Here is a 26,346-nt window from a genome sequence, read left to right as displayed (position 1 = left end):
CTTGTTGTTTTACATTACGTAAGGGAACCATTTTTATTATTTTTAGTATGGTATTTTCATAGTTTAATAGTATTAGTTTTGATTAATATATCAATGCTTCTTTTCTAATAAAATCTTGTTTTTCTAACGTCTTTTTTAATATAGTATTTTGATAGTTTAATAGTATTGACTTTGATTATTATTTTAATGTATTTTTTTAAAAAATCGTGTTTCCGTAACATAATGGAAACTTTTTTTTATTACTACAGTTAGTTACTTCTTTACTAGTATTCTCACTGGTATTAATTATTTCATTTGCTTTTTTTAAAAATCTTGTTTTCGTAAATCTAGCAGTATAAAGTCTTAACTCGTGAAAAACGCTAATGTAAATCAGCTAACTGCAAATTCTTCGTAAAAATTTGTCATAAACCGTTGAATTTTATAAAGTGTCAGCTTTAGTGTCACATTGTTCAAATCTCAATATGATCTAACGATTGATATAAATGACTAAGGTTTGCATGGTCCCGGGTTCGATTCTCTTTGGGTCACTCTTCATTTTAGGTTTTAATGTCATTCTGTTCAGCTTTATAGTGTCCATCGATTTATATGAATATTTCACTTGTGTTTGCGTGGTCCCGGGTTCGATTCCCGATATACTGCTCTTGCACCAGATCAAGGGCACAGTGGTTCGTATTTTATTTACGGTTTAATGTCACTTTGGTCACCTCAATTAGATTGTAATGTTTTTTATTAGTATTAGAGTAAATAACACTAATGCATTTCCATCTTTTCTAAAAGTCTTCACCCCTCTTAGTGAATGAATATATGACAGCTCAGATTATGATAAGAGCAGTTGTCAAAAACGAAATATGTTTACTACTCGTTCGTAATCAGAAAGGCTACGACATTGAATTCTTCTTTCTGATTCCCCTGTGATGAATTCCTACATGACCCGCAAGGGGACGATCATTACGAAGACATATCCGCAGATGGAAAGACAATATTAAGATGGATCTCGCAGAAACAGAAATACAAAGTAGAAACTGGATCCAGGTGACTAAGGACAGAAGTCAATGAAGAGCTTTTGTGAACTCGACATTGTACCTGCGAGTTCCATGGGTCACAGATTTAGTTAATTAATATTCAATATCTCGTTTTCATTTTCGACATTTAATTCATACATATGACACAGGTACGCAAATTTTCAGATTTCCTAACTATAAAAGTTCCTAATGCATAATTTACGCATATGGTTCGTAACGTTGGGAAGACTATAATGGAGTGGCGACCTTTATCACTTCTTGCAACATATTCCTTCCCTGCTGCTCTAATGGTTAGCACGTGTGTCTTATGAACACGGTCCTGGTTTCGATCACCGCTGAAAATTTGATGTTTTGCTGGTTAGCGCGTGTGCCATACATACCGTCCTAGGCTCAATTCCCCTTGAGAGATCATTGAAATTTCAAAACATATTTCTTTTTTACGTTTTAATACCACATTGTTTAGCTCAATAAGACCTATTGATTCATATAAATGTTTCCCTTCGGTTTGCGCCTGGAATAAATTGATAAGTTACATAATACAACTATTGTGAAAATGATGTCTAAACATTAGGGAGTTCGATTATTCACCCCCATCTTTGAACTGAATATTCTTTACTGTTTTGGCTTGTACTTTTATTTATGTAGTACATATATACGAAAGAAAATTACACTACGATAATAAATAGTGATATAAAACTGAAAGTAATATTTTCATAGGTCGCTTCACTACAATTCAATGTCATTATGAAGTATTAGATTTCTTTTAAAAAATTGTCTCAGATTATGCTATCACTGTACGTAAGTCGAAGCTGCATGTATGTATGTATGTATGCGTTAGCTTGACACTTCCATTCTCACAACCAGGATCAACGGTTCTACTTACTGTATTTTTTTTTTCTACGATTCAGCACGTCTCGTAACGGAATCAAAGTTGACATACATTTCAGTAAATCAAGTTCGGTGATCCACATGCTCACTGGAAGACAAATTGCAAACATATTTTTTCTCTCTACGTTTCAGCATTCTTTTATTCAAGCACATTCAAATGATTAGCGTAACATTTCTCAGTGTAAGATGTAGTGTTATTTCACAGCGTCTCAGACAAACAAACTTGATATGCAATCAACCTTGATTTGATTCCCTTCTGAACACTTCACCTTTCTCTTTCTCTTTGCACTGAACAGCAGCGTGTATGTATGTGTGCGTGCGTGTGTGTGTATGTCTTCTTTAATCCTCATTTTACATTACATGTTTCTTTTCGCTACGGAGCTTTACACGTATTTCAATCTGTTAATCAACAACAGGCCGTATAATTATCGTTTGTTTTCTGTTCACGATAAGTGAACAACATGTAGGTTCGAGTCCGGATTCGATTCTCGGTGAGAGAGCATTATAATTCGAGTTCGAGTTCCATTTTAAAGTGTAAACTCATCTCTCGTATCACATTTTTTTCGTATTATTATCTTACTTCAACACCAAAGCTATAATCCAGAATGAGTTTTCTTCTTCATTTCAATCAGACAAATGCCAGAGTGGGTCCTAGCATATACTGGGATTCGATTCCGGTGGGGTAACACTCAGTCAAAAATATATATTTCAGATCAACTAGAAGATGAAAAATCTTTCATTTGGTACTTACAGAGGTCCTGGCTCACTTCTTGGTGAGAGCGCATTGTAAATTTGAAGACATTATGATGATTCGGGTTCCATCTTAAATTGTAAATCCATTTGTCGAAAAGTGACAATTAGCTCCAATACTATTCTGGTCAACGCATGTGCCTTTGGTACTTACAAGGGGTCCGGGTTCGATTCTCGGTGAGAGAGCATTATGATTCGAGTTTGAGTTTATCTCTTGTACTGTAAATTTATCTCTCGTACCACATTTCTTACGTATTATTATTTTACTTCAATATTAAAGCTATAATCCTGAATGATTTTTTTTTTTCATTTCAACCAGACAAAATGCCAGAATGGATCCTAGCATATACTCGGATTCGATTCACGTTGGGGTGGCAGTGAGTCGAAAAAAATATATTTAAAATCAACTCGAAGATGAAAAATCTTTCATTTGAACATCCACGATTATATCCCTGAGAGAAACTATGAAAATGATGTACACCACAAATTTAGTTCAACTCTGATTCGTGAGGTCAAAGATTCGAACCCAGTTCTCACGAAAATGGATTTTGTGCACAGAATCTTAAATCGTGAGATAACGAAGCTACAATCAAGGTCAGTTGACTGCTTGGCTTTCCCAAAACAATAATGTGATACTGTATTAATTATTTTCATTTTATTATTTTTCTAAAGCAGTTATACCAAGGTAGAGGAAAATTTATCTTTTTATGTTAACTAAAACGGCTTATTTTATCACTTGTATTGTTCTTCTACTCACAAATTCAATGGGTTTTAGAATGCATGGTGGCTCACTGGTAGAATGCTCAATTCTCTGGATCGATTCTCATATATGAGATTTTGTGGTTCATAACAGTATGTCCATGGGTTTTCACAGAGTTCTCATATTCTCATTCCTCTGTAGGACTAACATCAATTTTTTAATATGTAAAACGGCGTTTAAAATATTTATTTTAACATGAACAGATGAAAGGTTCAACGTTAAGATGTAGATCCACGTCTCATATAGCCTCGGAGATATTCTGAATTAATCTGAATTCTTCTAGAATAGAATAATTTTCTATTTTTATTATTATAGTTGATGTGATATTTACTTGAATATCTTGTTTAGCATCGTATTATGTGTTATTTTTGTTTTATTATTATTATTATTGTCATATATATTTTCATAAACCTAGTTCTGGATGTTTTTGTGTACGATAAAGTAAGTTGTCTCTTAAGCGAAAATACTTAACGGCTCTCATCATAAAACATTTTGATGTTTTTTTTCCTTCGTCATAAATGACATGGGTCCTGGCTCGATTCTCGGTGAAAGCGAATTATGATGATTCAGGTTTTATCGTAAACTGTAAATCCATTTCTCGAAAAGTGACAGTTAATTCTAGTACTATTCTGGTTAGCTCATACGCCTTTGGTACTTACACGGATCCTAGTTGGATTCTCAATGAGAGAGCACTGAATATTTGAAGACATTAAATTGATTCGATTCTTTCTGCTGTGAAACGCAAATCAATCAATTACACACAAACACAAACACACACACACACACACACACACACACACACACACACACATACACACACACACACACACACACAGAGAGAGAGAGAGAGAGAGAGAGAGAGAGAGAGAATACGCAAAATTTCGGAAGTCCTCACATTGGTAGTTTCTCATCCATTCCATTTCTACCTATTCAAACTAAAATATACGTCATAACGTGACTTTAAACAGAAAAATGTCATATTAATATCATTCGATGGTATCTCCCATATTACGATATAACCTGGGCTATATTCCCTTAAGAATTCACACTCTACCAGTAATGTTTCAATATATACAACGGAAAGTAACTTCGTGGGAACCCAAGGCCAAATTAGACCTATCAAATAGCTTCAATGAAACACTATATCCCTTAGCAACTAATCAAAGATGGAGTCTGTACGATTCTCATTCTACGGCTTCAAAACATTATGAAATGCTACGGGAAGCTTGGATTGTTGACTATCTCAGATTCAGTTCATAGCCGACAGTGGGCGGAGTCCAAAATATCTACCCAATACAAGAACTATTCACATTATACATAGCAAGGATCAATTTTCACCAGAAGAAGAAGAAGAGGAAAATCATATTTCCATTTTGTTTATACAGTCACCTTAGAGCATGGACGGATCCTACCACTATACGCAATACACGTCTATGGCCACATACGCCTAGTAAGAGTAAAATTTTTACATAAGAATTTTCCCACGCGCTGCCCAAGTAAATTTGTCCTACTCCATATACCCTTGCAAAGTCTGATCCTGCTCCAAAAAACTGAGGTCTACTGTAATTGCTGACGCTGCAGACAGCCGCTGTTCTAAATCTCCTAACCTCTTTAGATACAATGAAGAAAAAGTCTCTCCTGAATTGGCAAAATGGGAGTACCAAAGACGCTGGTGAGATGGAAACCTTACGGACGCCTAGTGATGAAGTCTTCTCTCCCTCTCTACAACCATCCGATCTCATAAACAAATTGGCGTAAGCAGAAGCACCATCACTACAAAATTAATCGCTTGTCTCAGAATAAGAAAAATCTTTTTGGTAGGGGTGTGATAGATTATAAGTAAGTAGTACCACACCACGTTCTTGTCTTAATAAAAGTTTGTTGTTATTAAAAGATATTTGAGCACGCATAAATTTTAGTTCTTGTACTCCTACTATAATGTGGGTTCTAAACAGGGCTGTTTTGTTTAAAACAAATGATTAAAACGTGTTTTAAACAAGTGATTTTGTTTAAAACAAGTTTTGTATAAGTTTTAAACATTTTGTTTTAAACATGTGTATTTTTAAGACTTGTTTTAAACATGTTTATTTTTATTTTATTTTATTTTTGTAAAAAAATCTGCCAGAGAAAGAAAATTATCAAAAAGCCCCCCATTCAGAAGACCATTTTCTTCCCATGTGAATGTTTTGATATCTCGTGGCTACACCATGTCAATATACTGATCTACAATTTAATTTGTCCTCCCCCCGTACATTGTAATGTTTAACCCTTTCCCCTCGAACGCGGCGAGAGCCCCGACATTCCAAATTTTCCTTTCCGCTCGTATGTCGGGGCTACCCCTCACTAATTTTGACGTTTTAATTCCTCGCATGTCGACAGAGCCCCGCTTGTATGATTTAGTCGACAACTTCTGCCATCTTTTGGCCGTCTATTCAAATCCTTACTCGGCCATTCCTTAGTCGACAACTGCTGCCAGTTTTATGCGTAAATCGGTGAAATGGTGGAGAAAGTTATTTTTCTGGCTATTAGAGGTAGCAATTGTGAATAGTTTCTTATTATTCAACACGCAGAGACAAATGAATCAAAATCCAAGAGTTGCCCATATTGACTACAGAAAATAGTTGATCACTCAGCTGGTAGGCAATATCCGAAATACACAACGCAAGCGAGGGAGGCCGTCGTCTACAGATACGGAAGAAAGACTGAGTGGTGCACTACATTTTATATATTCCAATTCAATGAGCAATTCCAAAGACTGTGCAGTGTGCAGTGATAGAAAAGTAAAAGGTGGGAGGAGAGAGACTGTGTATTTTTGTAATACGTGCTCCAGAAAACCTGGATTGCATCCATGTGAATGTTTCGAAAAATATCACACACAGCGCAAATATAGGTAACAGATATGTAAAAGGACAGTTTATGCTTAATTTCTGATGTATTTTTAAATAAAACAAAGGTATTGTCTGTAATGTGGTTGTTTATTTGTATTGAAATGGTAGCAAGCAGAAATCACTAAAATTATCTCAAAATAAATCTGAGCAGTACACCTTGCTGTGTCAAAACAAATTCGAGGGGAAAGGGTTAAATGTTTCTCTGAAAACTTGCGAGAAAGTGTCGTAGTCGAAGGTTGGACTACTTGTAGAACTGATATTAAAAAAATAATTAAATAATTATCATGGAAACAAATTTTCGTGTTGTATTCAGAAAACAAACAAGAGGTTATTTGCTAAATTGCGGTTCTGAAATTAAAATAATGCAGATATTCGTTGATACAGTACATGTTGGTTCTCAGTCTCCGTACAACTTGGAATCGTTTAACATGAGTTTTACGGGAAGAAAAGAAAAATATCATTTGAAGCAAATTTATTAAAGTAACTTAAACTCCATCAGATAAGAAAATGACCATACGAGCTCGTTGCAAAACGTGTAAGAAAGAACTGTGGGTTTAGTTTAAAGAATGAGGAACTATCATTAAAAATGCGATGATGTGAAAAAAACTGGAAACCCAAACACATAGTAAAATTGTTGATCAGAAAATTGTTTCTGATGATTCTAACATCAGTGATGTGGTTGACATGCAACTGGGAACTTCAGGTAATAAATAATTTTATATCAACAATATCTTTTTCATTATATTATGAAAATTTTATTTCGTATCTCCTCCCCACCTCAGTCCTAAATTGTCTTCAAAACTTTACACCTTGGCATAGCTTGTATGAAGGGACCAGGCGAGAAAGCGCAAGGTATGGGAGTCACCCGCATAACTATTAAAGCGTGATACTTATTGTAACATCAGTGCCGAACGTCAGTGTCTGGGACAATTTGAGTCTTTTCAGTTCTTGCAGATGTTTGAAACTATTAGAGGTTAACTTTCAAATTTTGTATGATTTTTTTTTAGCTTTACTGCACATAAGTACACTGAGAAAAAAATGTAGGTGGCATACTTAAAAATATAGGTTACATTCGTAATTCCTGTAGTTTCTGGCCTTAACGTACAACCGTATATAACATCCTGCAGCAAACGTATGTATTATACGTACTGTCTGCATAAGTGCAATGACGTCATTCGTGTGACGTCACCTGCAGTAACAAGTATATACAGAGGTGATATCTAGCTTTGTGACGTCAGGACCGTATGTAGCATGTGGGTTAAGAATGACGACACACACTGACTATCAGGACGGAGCATAATTTCAAGAAGTATGCAATATACGTTCTGTACGTATGTTTCTTACGTTCAACCCCGAGAGAGCATCTATATTGTACTTATGCCCCGTACGCATGACTAGATACAGTATACGTATTGTACGTATGTATTATACAGATTTTCCTTATGTCGCACACAGCTTATCCAGATACAACATACAGAATATCCGTATGCACCATACAGAGTGCACCAATGTAGCTTACAGACTGTCTGCATGCAGCATATAGATTATACTTATATCGCGTACAGGTTGGCCATATGTAATGTATGGATTGGATGTATGTAGCTAATTGGTTGTCTATATGAAATATACGGATTTTACCTGTATCGCATACGTATTGCCTTCTTGTAATATATGAATTGGACATATGCAGGATCTAGATTGTACGTATAGTGCACCATTATTAAAGTGCTGCAACATACTGCAAAGTGCATGATACATTCTTACTGTAATGTTGTCAAATATTGTTTTACTCTGTATGAAAACAAAAATAGCTTAAAATATGTTAGATCTCCTTTGTGCTAATAATAATAAAATTAACAATACTACCAATACTACACTTTTCAAATCTTAGTTTGGAGCAATGAAACTGTCCAAAGAAATGTATGTACCTTCAGGGTGTCCTATAAGTTTTGGGCTTCCTGCTAATTCATTGGAAAGCTACTGCAAAGCCAAGTGTTGAAAAGTGACACAAGCGTTAATTTTAAAATTATGGGCACAATGGAGGTTAACCATATGTTAAACTATTTTCGTTTTCATATAGAGTAAATCAATATGTGATATATTACTGTAAGAATTTATCATATGGTTTGCAGTTAGTTAGTTGCAGCACTTCAATAATAATGCAAAATGCACAGCCATATACAATCCTGTATTGAAACTCAAACAAGATTTACGTACAATCATTTATTAAGCTGTTATCATCCATTGCTTGTACAATATAAAGATTATTTTACCTCATTCTTTTCCTTAATAATATCTTCTTCTAAAGTGCAGTTGTTACCACAAGAGGCCTGAATAGAATTTTCCAGAAATAACTTCTCTGTACATTTAATTAACAGGTAAGTTATATTTTTTTTAAATGTCGCAATAATTAAAAGTATGGTGTCAGCCGAAAACGTGTTCGCTCAAAAGATGATTCCTACTCAGTACTCGCCATTAAAAATGCAACACCAAGAAGAAGACAGGGTAGCTGCGCCAAAGTTCCCAGGCCGATAGCTAATAGTAAGTGCAAAATACTCTTAAACGTCCGCTGTATTCGCTGTGTGACAACGTGGTGACAGCGGAGGCGTTGTGCAGCCATCGACTAAACATATTTATCCTTCCCTGCTCTAGACATTCTTCAAATTTGGACTTTCCTGGATGCATCTTTCTTAGTGCAACATTTTAAGCAACGAGCAGTTTAACAGTCTTATACATTGCTTGAAGAAAGAGCAATTATTCTCAGAACTACTCGGAAGATATATATACAATAATTTAAAACGGTTATTTCAAATTTTGCAATTCAGAGCACGAAAAAAAGTATAGCTAAAGGAACACTGATTTTAGCCAGATAGTAACTAGTAAACTCAATCACACTCAGTACCATTAGTTGCTTGGTGTTATCCGTAAGTCAGAGATCATGGTATCTCATTTCGTGTAGATTTTTGCATTTGTTTAATGCTAAAAATGTATTTTATCGCTAATTGAACCCAGTACCATGTATATACCGACAGGACGTGCCTTAGTCACAATGTGACATGAGTGAAACACTAAACTATTCGATTGACACCTGCGGACTTGTCAACACTAGAGAAAGTTACAAAGTGATTAAGTAAATACGGAACATAGTTCATACAAAGTATAGCGATGTATGAAGTCTCCGTTTCATACGACTTGGATAAAAGATACATCTGAAAATAGCAGCAAAGAAATATATAATGATTTCTCTGGATAATTTGGATTAGTCCAGAATTCGAGCACACATACGTTGGTAAGTCCGACATTTTTTTAACTTCTTTCTTCGGATTCCCAATAAAGTTGACTACTGAAAAGCTGAGTTATAGATTTTGTATTAAAACAACACCTTCGCTAGACATGTTCAGTATACACATTGTCTTACATACAGAACAATACATTAGTTATTAATGCATGTCTGAAATAATAGTGCTTTGTACAGAATTTTACTTCATCCAATCGTAATAGCACAAAGATAAAAAATATTGCGACGGATAATATTCTTATTACAGAGAAAAAGAGTTGAAATGACTTAATACTAACAAACATTATCTTTAAACAGACATAATATTTTATTCTAATTTATGGAAGAAAGAAATAATTTGTAGTACAGTATCTTTATTAGGGTTATATATTCGTACAAAAGAATGTAAGTACAATTGGGTCTGTCTTCAGAAAGGACGTACTTTTAGTCACAACTTACACTGCTTCTTTTGACTGTCTTTCTAGCAGAATCCTGGTTTGATGCACGAAATACCTGAAACAAAAATCAGAAAATATTTAAAATGTTACATTCGGTGTGCTTAACTTGGTTGTACTTAACAATACAAAGTAGTATATCTTAACATTTTTGAAATTATATGGACAAAATCTGTTCGGTCAGGTATGGACTTTTGGGTTGCACGTAGAAAAAATATGAAGTGTTTATTGATGCTGAACAGCAACTCAAAATGTATTACTATTCAAAAGTAAATGGGTATCCCAATGGAGTTCGGGGTACCATGGGGTATCTAATGTCTATTTTTAGATATATGGAAATATGTCTCTAAAATGTAAGGAATTGGCATCTGACTACCGAAAACCTCAACTAGGTAAGCCTTATGAATATCGAGATATGGGAAAATAAAGAGCGACACTATAGAAGTGTGGGGTTTGCGTACTAGATGGTGCAGTTTCGGAAACGTAATTACAAGGGCTTACAACAACCTCAAAAGTAGTTTCAATTAAATACACTACACACACGCCCTGATGGGGGTTTTCAGGTACCATGATATTCGCAGAACTCTCATTTCTAAATATTCTAAAATATGTCTTAATAACGTTTTAAAGAACGTTAAAGGTGTGTGTTTACCGAAACTTTAAGTCGGTACGCCTAACAGTTACCGAAATATGGTGAAATAAAAAGCGACACCATAGGTACGTGGAGCTTGCATATTAGACAGTACAATTTAGAAAATTAATAAAAATATGACTATCAAGATATTGTCAAATAAAGGGAGGATCCATACAGTTATGGGGTTTTCGTGTTAGGTGGTAAAATTTCCGAAACCGGTCATGGAAAGATAACAAGCATCAGTAGCAAGTTCATCTTAAAGTAATTAGGTATTTCCATGGAGTTTAAGGACATCATAGGGTCTACCAAGATTAAATTTTAAAAGCTTTGGAAAATATATTTTGACATTTGTAAGGGGTATTAGAAATATGTATTTACCTAAAACTTCCTCTAGTACATCTAGCAGCTAGAGAGACACCATACAATAAAAGCGTATTAGATCTTGACATTTCAGAAAACAATTATTGATCCTAACAAAAGTTAAATAAGATGGTACTTCTATGGGTTAAGTGAGTACCTCATACAGACTCAATTTTTTTGTCAATATCTAATATAGCAAGCGAGATATAAGGAATTGTGTATTTTATGACGTCGTAAAAATAGAGACCCACATGGATTTGTACTTTCGAGTCTTTGCTGTAAGAAGAAATTTCAGAAAACAACCGTATATACCTTAATAGACAATTAAATGGGCGGGGGCACGGTGGCTTAGTGGTAGAGTGCTTACCTCTGGTGTATTGGGTTCTTGGTTCGATTTGCGGCCAAGTCAGTTTGTAGTGGACATCGTATTCGTGGGTTTTCTCGGGGTACTCTCTTTCCTCCAACCTTTGCATTCCATCAGTTCTGTCAACAACATTCACTTGCCTTAATCATAATCTTCCTGAGACTAAAATGAATAATCGTGGGACACTACACTGAAATATTTCCTTTTATTTAATTTTAAAATTAAATAGGGAGTTAAGTATGATCGTATCTCTATGCGTTAAGTGAATATTCCAATAGTTTCTGCAAAAAAGACTAGTTAAACACCCTACCACTAAGCTACTGTCTCGCCACCCATTGAATTGTCTATTAAGGTATATACAGTAGTATTCTGAATTTTTTTCTTATAGGAAAGACCCAAAAGTACAAATCCATAAAGATCTCTATTTTTACGTCATATAATATATAATTCCTTATATCTTGGTTACTATCTTAGACATTGAAAGCGAATTTTCATTCTTTTGCACAGCTCGATGAAATTGGAATTGCCTGAAGAAAACCTAGGACTGAACTAATCTTTCGATCAAAATTGTACTGAGGTACTCATTTAACCCATAGAAGTACCATTTTATTTAATTTTGTTGCGACCAATAATTGTTTCCGTAATTTCAAGATCTCATACGCTTTTATTTCACAGTATTTCTCCAGATGTTAGATGTACTAGTTGGAAGTTTTGGCTAAACACATATTTCAAATACTGTTTACAAATGTCAGATTATATTTTCAAAAGCTTTTAAAATTTAATTTTGGTAGACTCCACGATGTTCTAACACCCCATGAAGATATCTAATTACTTTAAGATGAAATTGCTACTTGTGTTTATTAACTTTCCGTGACCGATTTCGGAAATTTTAGCATCTAACACGAAAATCCCGTAACTGTGTTGGTCCTCCCTTTATTTGACATCATGATAGCCGTTAGTCATATTTTAATTCATTTTCCGAATTGTATCGTCAAGTATGCAAGCCCCAGATACCTATGGTATCACTCTTTATTTTCTCATATCTTGATATCCATAAGGCTTACCGAGTTGAAGTTTTTAGTAAAAAAAAGAAAAAGTTCTTTACATTTTAGAGACAGGTATTTCCATCTACCTAAAATGCAGAAATTAGGTATCACATTGGAACCCCATTGGAGTACCCACTTACTTTTGCATAGCAGGGTAAAAACGCCAGTGGTTCTCACTTTAAGGTTGAAAACATACTATTTTGTCTTTTCTCTGAGCATCGTGAATCTGTCGGAGCTGTACCATAGTTGGAAAGACTCACTGATCCATTCTATAAGGACCATGTAGTCAGAATTCAAAAAGGAGTAGCCGTTGAAGGAAAAACAATATTTTAAAATCCTTGCACCAGTAGTCATCACCTTAAAATCAAAATGTTCCAGTAGTAGTCAGGATTTTCTACCAGTGTTCGTCACTCAAATAACTTGACATAATTTATTCAAAAACGCACTGTGTAGCAGCTTAGGGTTAAGAATACAATATAAAGTAGTAAGCTTAATAACTTTGCATTACTTTCAGAACTCAAGAAAGAAAATAAAAACGTTTTTACATACTTTTTAAAGCAATTTCAGAAAGAAAAATGTTAACTGAATTCAAAAGTTAACTGTATATCACTTTCACGTTAAGAGTACAATATTAAATACTATGTTTGATAACTATGCGTCACTTTAAGCACTCAAGAATGAAAATAAACGTTTGTACATACATTTTAAAAACAATATGAGAAACAAAATAAGTTAACTGATTTCAAAATTTAATTATACATCACCTTAAGCTTAAGAATACAGTATAAAATACTGAGATTAATAACAATGCATTACTGAAGAATGAAAACAAAAATGTTTTAGCTACCTATATTGTATTTACATGTTATTTCTCATTAACATTTTTTTTTTTTTTTTTTGATAACTCATGATCAAGTCTAGGGATGCGCAAGAGAAAAGATTTGAGATTGTCTACTCTCGAAAAGGTGCCGCGAAAGTTATGTCCCGTCTCGAAAACTGGATCCGTTTCTATTGGAGGAGCTCTGTCTCGTCTCGAATTTCGTAACAAAAATTCTGTCTCGTCTCGTCTCGTGCGCATCCCTAATCAGGTCCATAGCCAAAAACTTCATTTCGGAGGGGTTCGATAGGGCTTTGCGATATCGACAAACTATCGAAACTTGTTCGAAACATCGAAAAATACAGCAATATCGAAATATGAACAATATCAAAAATCGAAAATATAGAAATATGAAAGAGATAAAAAATATGGATATATCGATCAAAAATTTCGATATCAATGTTTTGATATTTAAAAATATCAATCGTTCGATCTAAATATCACACAGCCCTAGGCTCCAACTGTTGTCACCTTTAAAATTAATGTGAAATTGCTGACTAATCTTCTGTAGGTACCGTAAGACGGGATTATTTTGCACTTCAGGATTAACTTTGCACAAAATACGCCAAAAGTGTCACAGTCCTCTGTCGGTAAAATGATGGACTGTAAAGAGAAAGTTTTAACTGCCATCCTAAGATAGAACATCTAACTGGATTTTGGCTATAATGTTGGCGGTTAACATCAGTTCTAATTACCTGAAGGATTTGTTGTTGTAGAGGTATGGAAAGCAGTAACTGTAAAGGCCGACAAAATTTGAAAGATATTACCCACAAGAATTTTCGTCAAAGTCAAGTCAGTTTCGTAGAATACTCTGTGTATAATGGAACTTTGAGACAATAGTTGAAATTGAAGTGTGAAACGCTTTAAAGTCATAGAAAAATAAAACTGGGAGAAGGCTGTTTCAGCCTCTAATCGGGGGGCTACTTTGCACCGATCAAAAGTAACCCCTCAGATTGGAAATTATTACTACTGGTACCTCCTGCCGTCTAACTTTAGGAAAATTTCCTATTCAGGTAGATGACGGAATGGATTTCTTGTTGGAAAATAAATTACGAACAGCGGCGGATTCAGAAAAATAGTTTGAGAGGACTTCACACATAAAGACTTCCTTTATTTAGAAATGACTAGACTTTTTGAAGGGCTTGAAGCGTAGACGCATAAGAATGACTAACATCAGATTTTTTAAAAAGAAACCTTGCAATTTGGGTGGGCTTCAGCCTGAAAGCCCCAAATCCCGTAAATCTTCCACTGATTACGGTTGGGATGATATTCTTGGATATAAAGAGCAACCAAGGGAAATCAGATCTTGGAGATTTTTGCTGTTCTTGAGTTGCAATTTTTGTGGGACATACTAAACTATCAGAATGTGGTTCTTATGTCGGTACCAGAAAATACATAATTTTGTTTACAAATGTCGATAATTAGTCCTATGTACTGACACCGGTACCGTAAGTCCAACCTCAATATTTGTAGACTGCATGCAGTTTTGTGTAGGAAGTGAAATGTATAAATAGAGGAGAGAAAACGTTGCACAGAAACATTATGTTCGTGTGTTGAAAATACTTTTTTTTGTATGTGTTGCAAAGTATCTTCAGCTATCAGGTTACTCTGAAACAAAGTTTATATGAAATGAAATGAAATGAAATCTTTGAGTTTTACGTTCCACGATTATGCCGGGTATGCTAAAGGAGACGACGATGATGAGAATGAATGGAATAGTAGAATGAAAAATGTGTGAGAAAACGGGAAAACCCAGAGAAAAACCACACACAGCGTTTCTCCAACACAAAGCCCATTTAGCACGTGCTGGGATCGATTCAGGAACTTCACGCAGGAGAGGTAAACGCTCCTCAACTGAGCTACCACGTCCTCCAAAACACAACCTCAGAATATATTTCATATAGAGTAGAAATAACAATATGTTATTAAAAATGGCCGGTCTGTAAGCTAAAAAAATACAATTGCTACTCGATCTACTTACTAGCATTATTTAATTATCTACGGTACTGAACATCGCAACACGAATATCATTATGTTATGTCACATCCTATCAAAACTATGCCAACTGCAAAGTACCTGCTTTGCTTCGTGAGTTCGAAGAGTAGACGACTGAAGGCGAAATCAGGCAAGTAGCATACAAATTTATGATGTTGAAGGCATTACTTTTCACAGCTGTGGAGAAAAGAGATAGAAAAAAACAGGAAATATTTGTTTTACGTCCTACGAATATGCTATGTAGGCTGACGGTCACAAATGAGTAATGAAAATTGATGATCTTGGAATATGATTTGGTAGAATAATGTGGGAGAAAAATAATCATTGATTAAATACTAAATTGAAAAGAAATAAGAGCCTGACCCTCAAATACTTATCTATCCGACACCCATCTTGATCCCCCTAAAATATCATGAAGTGATTGATTGATTCTAAACCCAATAATAATAATAGTAATTTAACAATAAACACAGAATACATAATTTACGCACCTTGAATGTAGAAATTAATGATTGTAATCCCCAGCTTTCCAACAAGCAATAATGGGTTACAAAAATCAGTTGCAGTCCAAAGCCAAGTCACTAACGTAAGTTAAGCATGAATATAAAAGAATTCATTAGTTAGATGCATACAAAATCCTACGCATGTAAATCCGAATCTACTTGTATTAAATTGTAAATTAAACAAACTAAATTATACTACAGTTATAGTGACATCAAACACACATTAAATAAGATATACAGAGTGTCTCAAAAGTTCCCTGACATAGGGTAACTCTTGTTATCAGAGTTACAACAAAATGTCGGACGGGAAAGCAAATTATTCTAACTCAGTATTCTTTGTGGTCTGGAGGCAGGATAGAAATATTGAACTACAAAAAAAGCTAAGGGTGGGGAGTATTGTTTGCTGCGCTTAAAAAATATAATATTCAAAAAGTAAATAGCTGGGAAACTACCTTTGAAAGTGTAATTGTCAAACTGGTTTTGAACTCAATTACCGTGTATATTTGTATTGTTTACATAAAACTTGATTCACCACTTCATATATATGAACAGTTTTTTGAATTTGTAGAATCAAATTGTCCTGTGGGTTGCACAAATCTTTGTATAGGGGATCTGAATCTACGACAAATAATTAGTTCAAATTTCGATTTAATGACGTCATCAGCTAAATGTAAAAGTCTTGACAATTTTATGTCTCTCTTTAATTTGATTTCAATTAATAATATTCCTAATAGCAATGGCCGAACCTTAGATCTTGTTCTCACAAATTTCTCAAAAGTAACAGTTCAAAGAGAATGCGATCCACTGGTAATAGAAGATAAACATCATCCCCCCCTTCTTATTCAGTTTTCAGCATTGTATTCAACCAAACTTAAAACAGTGCCTAACACAGTAGGTTATAATTTTAGGAAAGCAGATTTTGAAAAACTTTACCGAAACCTATTAGCTGTGAATTGGGGGATGCTGCAGATAATTAAGGATGTCAATCAAGCTGTGGATTTATTTTATGAAGTATTATATCAAATATTTGATAATTGCATTCCCCGTAAAAGAGTAACTAATAAAAAGAGTAACTAATAAAATCGACCTTACATGGTTTACCCCGAATATTATTAATAAAATTAAACGTAAAACGTATCATCGTAAAAAAAAGTCGTCTCAGTGTAGGCAACACTAGGTACCATGAAGAGCAATTCCGTCAAATGCGTAGGGAAATTAAAGCAGAAATAACTGCTGCTTATAAAGAGTTTTTAAGCAGCACAGAAGATAAATTAAACAATAATCCGAAATTATTATGGTCCTTCATTAAAAATAAATCGCGTCACTTGTCTTCTGATCGCATACAGTACAATGGTCACGACCTTACTGATGATAGGGACATAGCTAAAGCATTCGGGCAACATTTTAGTTCCGTCTATGGCTCAGTAAGAGCGGACTATGACGTATCGAGCATGTCTCTAAATGATCGTTCCAGTGCTCTTCTTGATATATTTTCACTTCCTCTCATATCCGAAAAAGAAATAAAAGAAGCAGTACGGAAGTTGAAATCGAAAACAGCAAGTGGCCCAGATATGATCCCAACGTACATTGTGAAAGGCTGTTCAGATATATTCTTACAACCTCTGAATATTATATTTAATTTATCTATAAAAACACGTACCTCTCCTGAAAATGGAAGGAGTCAGTTGTGTGTCCAATACCCAAAACGAACTCAGCTAGTAACATTGAACAGTTCCGACCAATTTCTATCTTATCTGCGTTTGCCAAGGTGTATGCATATATACTGCATAAGCGAATAATGGATCATGTTAAACCTCATTATCTGTCAGTCAACATGGATTTCTGAAGGCAGATCTACTGTATCAAATCTAGCACTAATAGCAGACTACATTTCGAAGGAGCTTGACAAGCAAGGACAAGTAGATGTTATATATACTGATTTTTCTAAATCATTTGACGCCATTGACCATGACATTCTGTTAAGCAAACTGGCATCCTTTAACTTCTCGAAATCAACTCTGCAATATTTTGCTTCCTACCTTCAAAATCGTAAACAAACTGTACTGTATCGTAATCATAAATCTCAAATCTTTCATGTAACATCTGAAGTCCCTCAAGGCTCGAATCTGGGACCTCTACTTTTCATTTTGGCGGTAAATGATCTTCCTGAGTGCTTTCAATTTTCTAAAAATCGACTCTTTGCTGATGACCTTAAAATATTCAACAGAATTAAAACAATTCAGTACTGTTTAGAACTTCAGAGTGACTTACAAAATCTTGAAATTTGGTGTAAAAACAATAAATTTAAGTTAAATGTTCGTAAATGCAGTTATTTAACATTCACTAGAAAAGAAAAATATATTCAATATAATTATTCAATATTAGGGGAAAAACTGAAAAGGCTTGATTTTATAAGGGATTTGGGAGTTATTTTTGATTCAAAATTATCCTTTATTCAACATATTGAAACTATTTGCAAAAAATCCTACAAAAATCTTGGATATATTTATCGAGTCAGTAAAGATTTTCAAAATCACCAAACTCTAATTGTGCTGTATTATGCATACGTCAGGTCGAAATTAGAATATTGTAGTAATATATGGAACCCTAATATACAGAAATACTCATTCTTGATTGAGCGTACTCAAAATAAGTTTTTAAGGCTTCTTACCCTTAAGAAAACAAAATTCTATCCAAAATTTGAAAGCTATATTAACCTTGTTGCATATTTTAATTTTGCAACATTAGAACTCAGGAGAAGAAATATTGATTTATCATTTTTACACAAACACTTTTATGGCAAAATAGACTGTCCTGATCTTAACGAACAAATATGTATTTAAGTACCATCCACTAAATTGCACACTGCTTCGAAAAATACATTTTTTTTTTTGTATGACAGCGAAAACAAACGTCTTAAGCAGATCTCCTATATGGAGAGTTAGTGCAACCTACAACAGGTTAGTTAAAGAAAATTTCAACCTGGATGTACTGGCAATGGATGTAAGTAGTTTTAAGAAGTCTATTAATTCTGTACGACAAATGTAATTATGACCAATAGCTTTATTAACCTATATAATCTGTATAATATATATATTATATATAACATTGTAATTAGGCCTGTGCCTGTTGTAAATCAAATCAAATCAAATCTCCAAATATGATGTTTCCAATCTAAAGTGAAGGAATTTTTAAAATCGGATGATCCGTTTGCGCTGTACACTCTTTACGCGCCCAATGTGAAATGAAAATGCAACTTTGCCATTTACCTGGACCTACAGCATAAGTGAGTGAAGTTACTGTCTTTTACGCTAGCAAGTCGATGGCCAGCCCCCGTTTCAAATAGTAACTTCATTCACTTATGTTGTGGGTCCAGGTAAATGAAAATGCTGCATTTTCATTTAAAATTGGGTGCATAAAGAGTATACAGCACAAACATCTCGTCCGATTCTTTAAAAAAAAGTGTTCACTTTAGATTGAAAACGTCATATTTCGAGATGTTTTTTCCTCTTACATTTGGTTGTAACTCTAATAATAACAGAGTTACCCTATGTCAGGGAACTTTTGAGACATCCTGTATACATCATAAGAAGTTCCTTTCTAAATTCTACACGGATGTGGTTTCATTAATATGAGGTGGGTGATACACATTAGGCCTTTTGGGAGTACGTCACACGGACGACTGTAATTTCGTGTTCAAAATTTTTATTATGAACTGGTGGGATATGTGATACATGTGGCCACGGGCTAGAATTTTCTCACTATGTCAAATATGCAATCTGATTTCATGCAGTTTAATTTGGTGAAAAGCTATTGCCAATTGAACGTTACGTTTACCTCTTTCTTGCGGATGTTGAACCATGCCGTTAGCACGTGAGGAATGGATCGAAATAATCAAACTGCGGGGCGGAAGGAGTATATGTGCAGTGGTTGCCGATTGCAGAGTCATCCACAATGTGACTCTGTGTCACATGTTTCAGTATTACAGTAATTAACTAAATTTGAGAAGACGGAGTATGTTTAATATACGGAATTTCAGTTTAATTTTTGCCTCTTTGTTATTATTAATACTTTTAAAAGGAGTCAAGGCACTGGGTTTGTTATTTACTTCTTTCATTTGCATAAAACGGGACGAATACTACTTTTTTCCATCTACTGACGGGACGGCCGGGACACGCCCCTAAAACGGGACGTATGGTCGCCCTACGATAGCGACAAAAATTTTTTTTTCCGATTGGAGACTTTTTTCGGTGATTTTTAAATGATGATTTACCGACTTTTTGCTGCAAACAAAATGCTCATCTGTAGAGAAACATTATTAGTTCAAAACAGTTTTTACGTTCTTTTTTCTGTTTGTTTGTTTTAATCAGCACAGGTGATGAAGAGTTTGGAAATACAACGTACCCACTGCCCCACAATCCTGCATTGTTATGTTACCCTTGCCCTCTAACGAAGAATAACTACAAACTTGATGTCCTTTAGTTCGTAGAGTTTCCGTTGAGAGACACACGTAATACATCATTACCGATAGCAACAAGATTAGCTATAGATGCGTGAATAAAGGCGAAGTGTTATATTTGTCCTTTGGGGTCTTTTAATTATTCTGCACTTTTTCTTTTACAAAAAATTGCTTAACGTAAATACTGTAATGTTAATTATTTCGGAACTATTTTGACTCCACAATATGAACAAAAGTACCCGAAACAATCCGAAATGATCCCTGAATTCAAGGATTGGTTGCGCCCTGTTTACAAAGATGTGAGTAGAGCCAGCGGCGCAAATCTGTCTTCAACATTGGGTGGGGGGGGGGGGGACGGGTAAGACCATTACCATACATTTTTTTTTTTTTTTTTTTTTTGCGATGTACAAATTCCCATGAACTTGAAAAACAATGTTGTGGAGGATCAGTTGTCTTCAGTGTTGGGAGGCTGCAGATGTGAGGCTTATTCTGGGGGACGTCTATTTTATCTTACGTTCCTTTGTAGCAATCGGACAAAAATAATCAAATTTCTCCCAAAAAACACATTTCAAATCGGATTACAGTACAACCCCTCAAATCCGAACCCCGGAAATCCGAACACCCGGCAAATCCGAACACGTTCTCTGAAAAAAATAATAACTACAGCTGGAAAATTAACTACAGCTACTTATTGTTGCTTTTCCAACTCCGTACTCCGCCGCTAACTTGGTCAAACTTTCACCGTCGTCTAAATGTTTTAAGGCTTCTAACTTTTGTTCCACGGTACACGAACTGTGTTTCCGCTTACTCGAATCAGCCATTACAGTACGTACTTTTAAAACATCAATTCAAGCTGTTTATTAGAATACGTAAACAAATATTAACCGCACAAACGCTGAAACACTTAACACTTAACTAACGCTTTATTTATATGTACGATCCGCACTATTCAGCAGGTGAACGCTGACTAGATAGACGAATAAGTACATAGATCAATAAATACAGTAAGAGGAAGTGGTAGGGGTAGAGTGATAATAGGCTATTTTTAGCACACACTCGCCTAGCAACAATGACAGCTCACCGGACGTACACTCATGTCCAACATTATTGTCGCATGTCTATAAATATGTTGTTGTAGGAATATAATTTAATAACGAATTCGTCCGGTATTTCTTACAATGTTAGTATGTGTATAATCGGCAAAGACATGTATGTGGCAAATTTCATGTCAAAAGAGCAGTAATTAAGAACAATAAAACAAAAATAAAACTTCCGTGTCCATTTAGCAACATTTTGTTTTACTCACTCTAATTTTCGTATTTATAATTCTATTCCTGTGAAATTTGCCACAAATATACATTTCCCGATTATACAAATAGTATCAGTATTAAAGGTATCCTGCAAAATCATTATCTAATTATATTCTTACAAGAAGACAGTTATAGATATGCGCAATCATTTTGGACATGAGTGTACACCCGTCAGTCAAGATCACTGCCCTTTCGACCACTTTGCCACCCTGTCTAACCTCAGTCGTTGTTTTACCGCCAATTCAGTGACGAAATAAGTACGTAATATTATTTCCCGGGTAATCCGAACCCCCCGAAATCCGAACAGGCTTTAGCCCCAATTAGTTTGGATTTGAGGGGTTGTACTGTATTGGGGAGAAGCCCCTTCAGTTCCAAGATTGGAGGGGACATGTATCCCTGGGATCTGCGCCAGTGAGTAGAACATATTGTTTAGTTTACATCTACAACTTTAAAACAATGCTTATAGACAATGAATTTCTCGATTATTTTTCATAGCGACTTTTCACCCAAAATTGGAGTCGTCACCTCTCGTTTCGCAAACTTATTGTCAACATTTTGGCAACACTTGTTGCGGGGAGAGCTACAATGGATGAGTCCAGTTATTTCGTCACTTCCGCTGTGAACCTAAGTACAAGATTCCAAAAGTCACATTTTTTTGGTTCCAAACAATATGTTTGCTGGGTGAAAGCATAGACTGGTGTGTGTTTCACTTCATTTGCATCCATATGTGTTGCCTTCCCTACCTTATCTTTAATCCCATAGCAGCTTCTTTCCGAAAGTTAAAAAAATGTAATTCTTCCTTTTTTAATAGTATTTATAACTCAAAGTATTACGTAAGCATTGTTATGTTACTTATGTAGCTCACAGAGCCGCAGCTATGGGCGAGCAAGCAAAGCACGTGCCTCGGGTGCGTGGTTGGAGGGGCGCCTAAAAGAGAGGTTATATATTAGTACTTTTCCTGGTGGTATTTAATACTTTTCATCAGAGTGCGAAATCATGAAATCAAAGTGGGAGGAGACTGAAAGAGAAAGAGAGAGTAAGAGAGAGAGAGTAAGAGAGAGAGAGAAGAATAAGAATAAGAAAACGCTCGCACTTTTCACTTCAAAGTAAATTAAGTCTTATTTATTTTTTCTCTCCCCCACCTCCCCCTTCCCTAAGTTCTACTGTCAAAGTAAATAGCTAAAAACACTTCCAGGTCAGAACCACATCCACGTTGGAAGTTTGATCGAGATCGTTCGGGCGGTTCAAGAGATTAAGAGTCACAAACATAGTCACTTTCAATTTTGCAATATTTATCACTGACTGATAAATAAAATGCTTGGATTGTATATCTAAAAGTAGCCCCCTGCCCGTAAAAAGCTTCATTCGAACTCGGAATTGAACAATTGCATCTGTAAAGCAGTGGTGAGTTGGTTTTAACGTACCTTTCAGCAGCAAGGTCGTATGAGACGTGGACCTACAAATTAACGTGGAATCCGAACCACATAAGCTCCAGCCGGGAATCGAACCCGGGTGTCCCACGCCAAAGGCGTGTACGCTAACCACTTATCCACGAGGGAACTCATCTGTAAGGCAGTGTAAGCAAAAAAAACGCACACTGGAAGTTTGCGCAACTAAGGATCAAAACATTCTCAATGGAAAAATGAAATCTTTAAATTTTACGTCCCATGCTTATGTCGGTTAGGCTAAAGGAGACGGTGATGATGAGATTTGAATGAAAATGGTGGAATGAAGGAAGTGGGAGGAAACGGGAGAACCCCGAGAAAACCCACGAGCACGGTGTTTGTCCACCACAAAAGTCCACACGACGCGAGCTGGGATCGAACCAGCGACCCCAAGCACCGGAGGTGAACGCTCTACCACTGAGCCACCGCGCCCCCACATTCTCAATGGAGTATGAGAAATAGTAAACGTAGATGAAAGTGGGCTTTTGCTTATTCATTACTTCGTTAATACTTAATTCCTTCTAGAAATAGTGAAACAATACTATGAAGAGACACTAATTAAAATAATAACTATTACGTTGTATTTCTTACCACACCACGAAAGTAATATACTGTTTTTACCAGGCATAGAATTTGAACCTAGTACCCCTAATAGCATGTTGGTTTGCAGCAAGTCTTTCACTATATTTGATTTTAACATGCTAGACTTTCCTTGCACTGTACACCTGCTGCAGGCTTTTTGAAAGAGTTACTCGCAAATGTAATTTGGTTTTCACTTACTAGATTTTACTTGCCTCGGAGACTTGCTGCAACTTTGTAGCAAGTGTGTCACTTCTAATTTCTACCAACAGGTGGCACAAAAGTCTAATCTTAGAAATCTCTCCGCCAGGTCGCCATTTGTAGTAGGTGCGAAGTGTATGAAGCATTAAAACAAGTGGATAATTAAGACAATTACGTAAGTTTCCAGTATGTAGAGATAATTTATATGTTAAAAGTGTATTGTTTGACAAAGTTGTTGAGAAAAATATACTGTGTGTATGTTCGTATACAGTATGTATACAGTATACGGTAAATTCAGTAAATGTACCCGCAGAAGACTTACTACACTCATTTGCTGAAAACCTGCTGTAGACTTGCATTGTAAGTATATACTCGCAAAAGACTTACTACAAACTTGCTGGAGACTTGCAGTGCAAATGGTATCCTTGCACAGACTTGCTTTCAACCTACACAAACTTGCTGCCAACTTGCTGTGCACTTGCAGTGCAAGTAATATGCTTGCAGAGACTTGCGTCAACCTGCACTAACTTGCTGCCTACTTGCTGTGTACTTGCAGTGCAAGTGGAAACTTGCAGTAGGCTTGCTATGCAAGTAAATCCCTTCCAGAAACTTGCTTTGCAAACTTACCATACACTTGCAATGTAGGCGTGCTGCAAGTTCGAAGAGCGTCAACTAGGAAGTTTGCATTAAACTTGCATCAAACTTGCAGACTTGCATCACAAGCCTGCTGCAAGTTTGCCAGACTTGAATTGCAAATCTGCTGCAAGTTTTTTGCAAGTTATTTTTGCTATCCGGGACTATACTGCATTAGTCACGCCGTAACGAAGGCTGAAATTCAAACGCCTGGCACTCGTAGCTATTGAAGCTGTGTTGTAGCTATATCACGCGGCCTGCTTGGTACTCTTCAACATGAAGACGTCACAGCCCAAAGCCAGGAAACATCACAGACAGAAGCCAGGGGCACAAGCAGTGCCTGGCACTTCACGAACTCAAACCCGCCAAGACTCAACTCAACATGACCTTCAATTACGTTCTAGAAACCAAAGCAATGCTAAGGCACTAACTCACCAACTTCCTATATGAAAACACAAGAAAAAAAATTATAACTTTTTGGTTCCAAAGTGATGACATAACAATAATACTAAAAAGGCTTTAACTCTCAGTAACCCAAACATTAATTAACTACGGAACATAACAAGCAAAAATAAATAAATAAATAAAAATTAAATTAAATTAAATTAAAAAATAAAAACCATACAAGTAAGTTCTCCCTGACCACTTTTTTCTTTAATTTCAGTGACGCTGTAAAATATGTCAATATCTTGGTAAAACATGCATATTTCAATGTAAACAAGTTCTTTAAACAAAAGAAAACTCTGTAGTAGAGAGTTTACCTCTGACCCGTTAGGTCCCTGGTTCGATTCCTGCTCCCAACAAATAGGCTATTAGGGAACACTGTAGGTGTGGTTATTGTTAATACTCTCCAGTTTCCTTATATTTTCTTGATTCCACCATTATCATGTATCTCATCTTCACATTCTCACTTAAATTGATGTACAATCATGGGGCGTTAAACTAAAAGAAAAAAAATCTTAAAAATATCCTAGTAAAAGTGGGTTTTCTAGACTACACAAGTGGCCCCGCGTAGCGTAGTCGCTAACGCTCTCGCCTTCGGTGCGAACGGTCCCGGGTTCGATCCCGGTGGGGGAACTCGGTCGAAAAAGTATCAAAAGATTTTAAGTCCAGCCATCCTGAATGAGGTTTCCTTGGGTTTTCCTCATTCACAGCAGGCAAATGCGAGAGTGGTACTTAACCTATAGGTCCCAGGCCGTTTTCTTTCTTCCCCAATCATTTCTTCCCTTCCTTTTCCTGGATAGTGTACTCACCGAGGGACGTCATCCCTTCATATGTGAGGGGCTAACAAGGCCATTGACGCCAAAAGCCCAGAAATCTAAATCCTAAATCTTCACTACACAAGGGTTTCTGTAGCGTTTCCGCTGAAAAGGTTTCTTAGCAATTATGTTAAGCAGTCCTGTAGTAAATCTGCACCAAGTAATAAATCGTCACATATAAAACGGAGTGAATAAACACATAACATTCATTTTGCTACCTTGAAACGTAAAATGTTTCGAAACATTAATATACAAAGATTTCTCAAAATTCAGATTCACCATTCCATTCTCCTCAATCATTAACGAGTTACAATAGTAAGAATTGTAGTCATAAACTACATTACTTACTTAGTACTATATTAAAGCAAGTTACACTAAAAGAATATATAATTAATGGACTATTTAACTAAAGTAATAGTTGACTATTGTACTTAACCAGGCTTTTGTTTCCTTCCTCTCTTCTTTTCAGTTTGTAAACAACCTCGTTTCACAAGCAAAAGACGGTAGTTCAATCATGTCAGCCATGGCGAAAGAAAGAGTGTCTATAGGCGGTCTGGATCTCACACACAGATGGACGTATATAACATATGGCTGAAGTATTTAACATACGTATACGTATATAAAATAAAGAAGATTGTTAG

At 35.6% G+C, this 26,346-nt stretch overlaps 1 protein-coding gene and 1 non-coding gene across 2 annotated transcripts in view; both read right to left on the bottom strand.

Annotated features, from left to right (window-relative positions):
* LOC145692482 (uncharacterized) overlaps positions 1 to 26,346 on the bottom strand; it is a 617,057-nt gene that overhangs the window by 187,309 nt on the left and 403,402 nt on the right. The gene's annotated exons all lie outside the window — the stretch shown is intronic.
* TRNAR-CCG (transfer RNA arginine (anticodon CCG)) lies at positions 23,394 to 23,465 on the bottom strand. The gene has a single exon. It is a non-coding gene; the product is annotated as a tRNA-Arg (tRNA).

Source organism: Thermobia domestica, chromosome 8 (assembly GCF_964235325.1).
Source record: "Thermobia domestica chromosome 8, izTheDome1.hap1.1, whole genome shotgun sequence".
Lineage (NCBI taxonomy): Eukaryota > Metazoa > Arthropoda > Insecta > Zygentoma > Lepismatidae > Thermobia > Thermobia domestica.
This window is presented reverse-complemented; position numbering and strand designations above follow the sequence as displayed.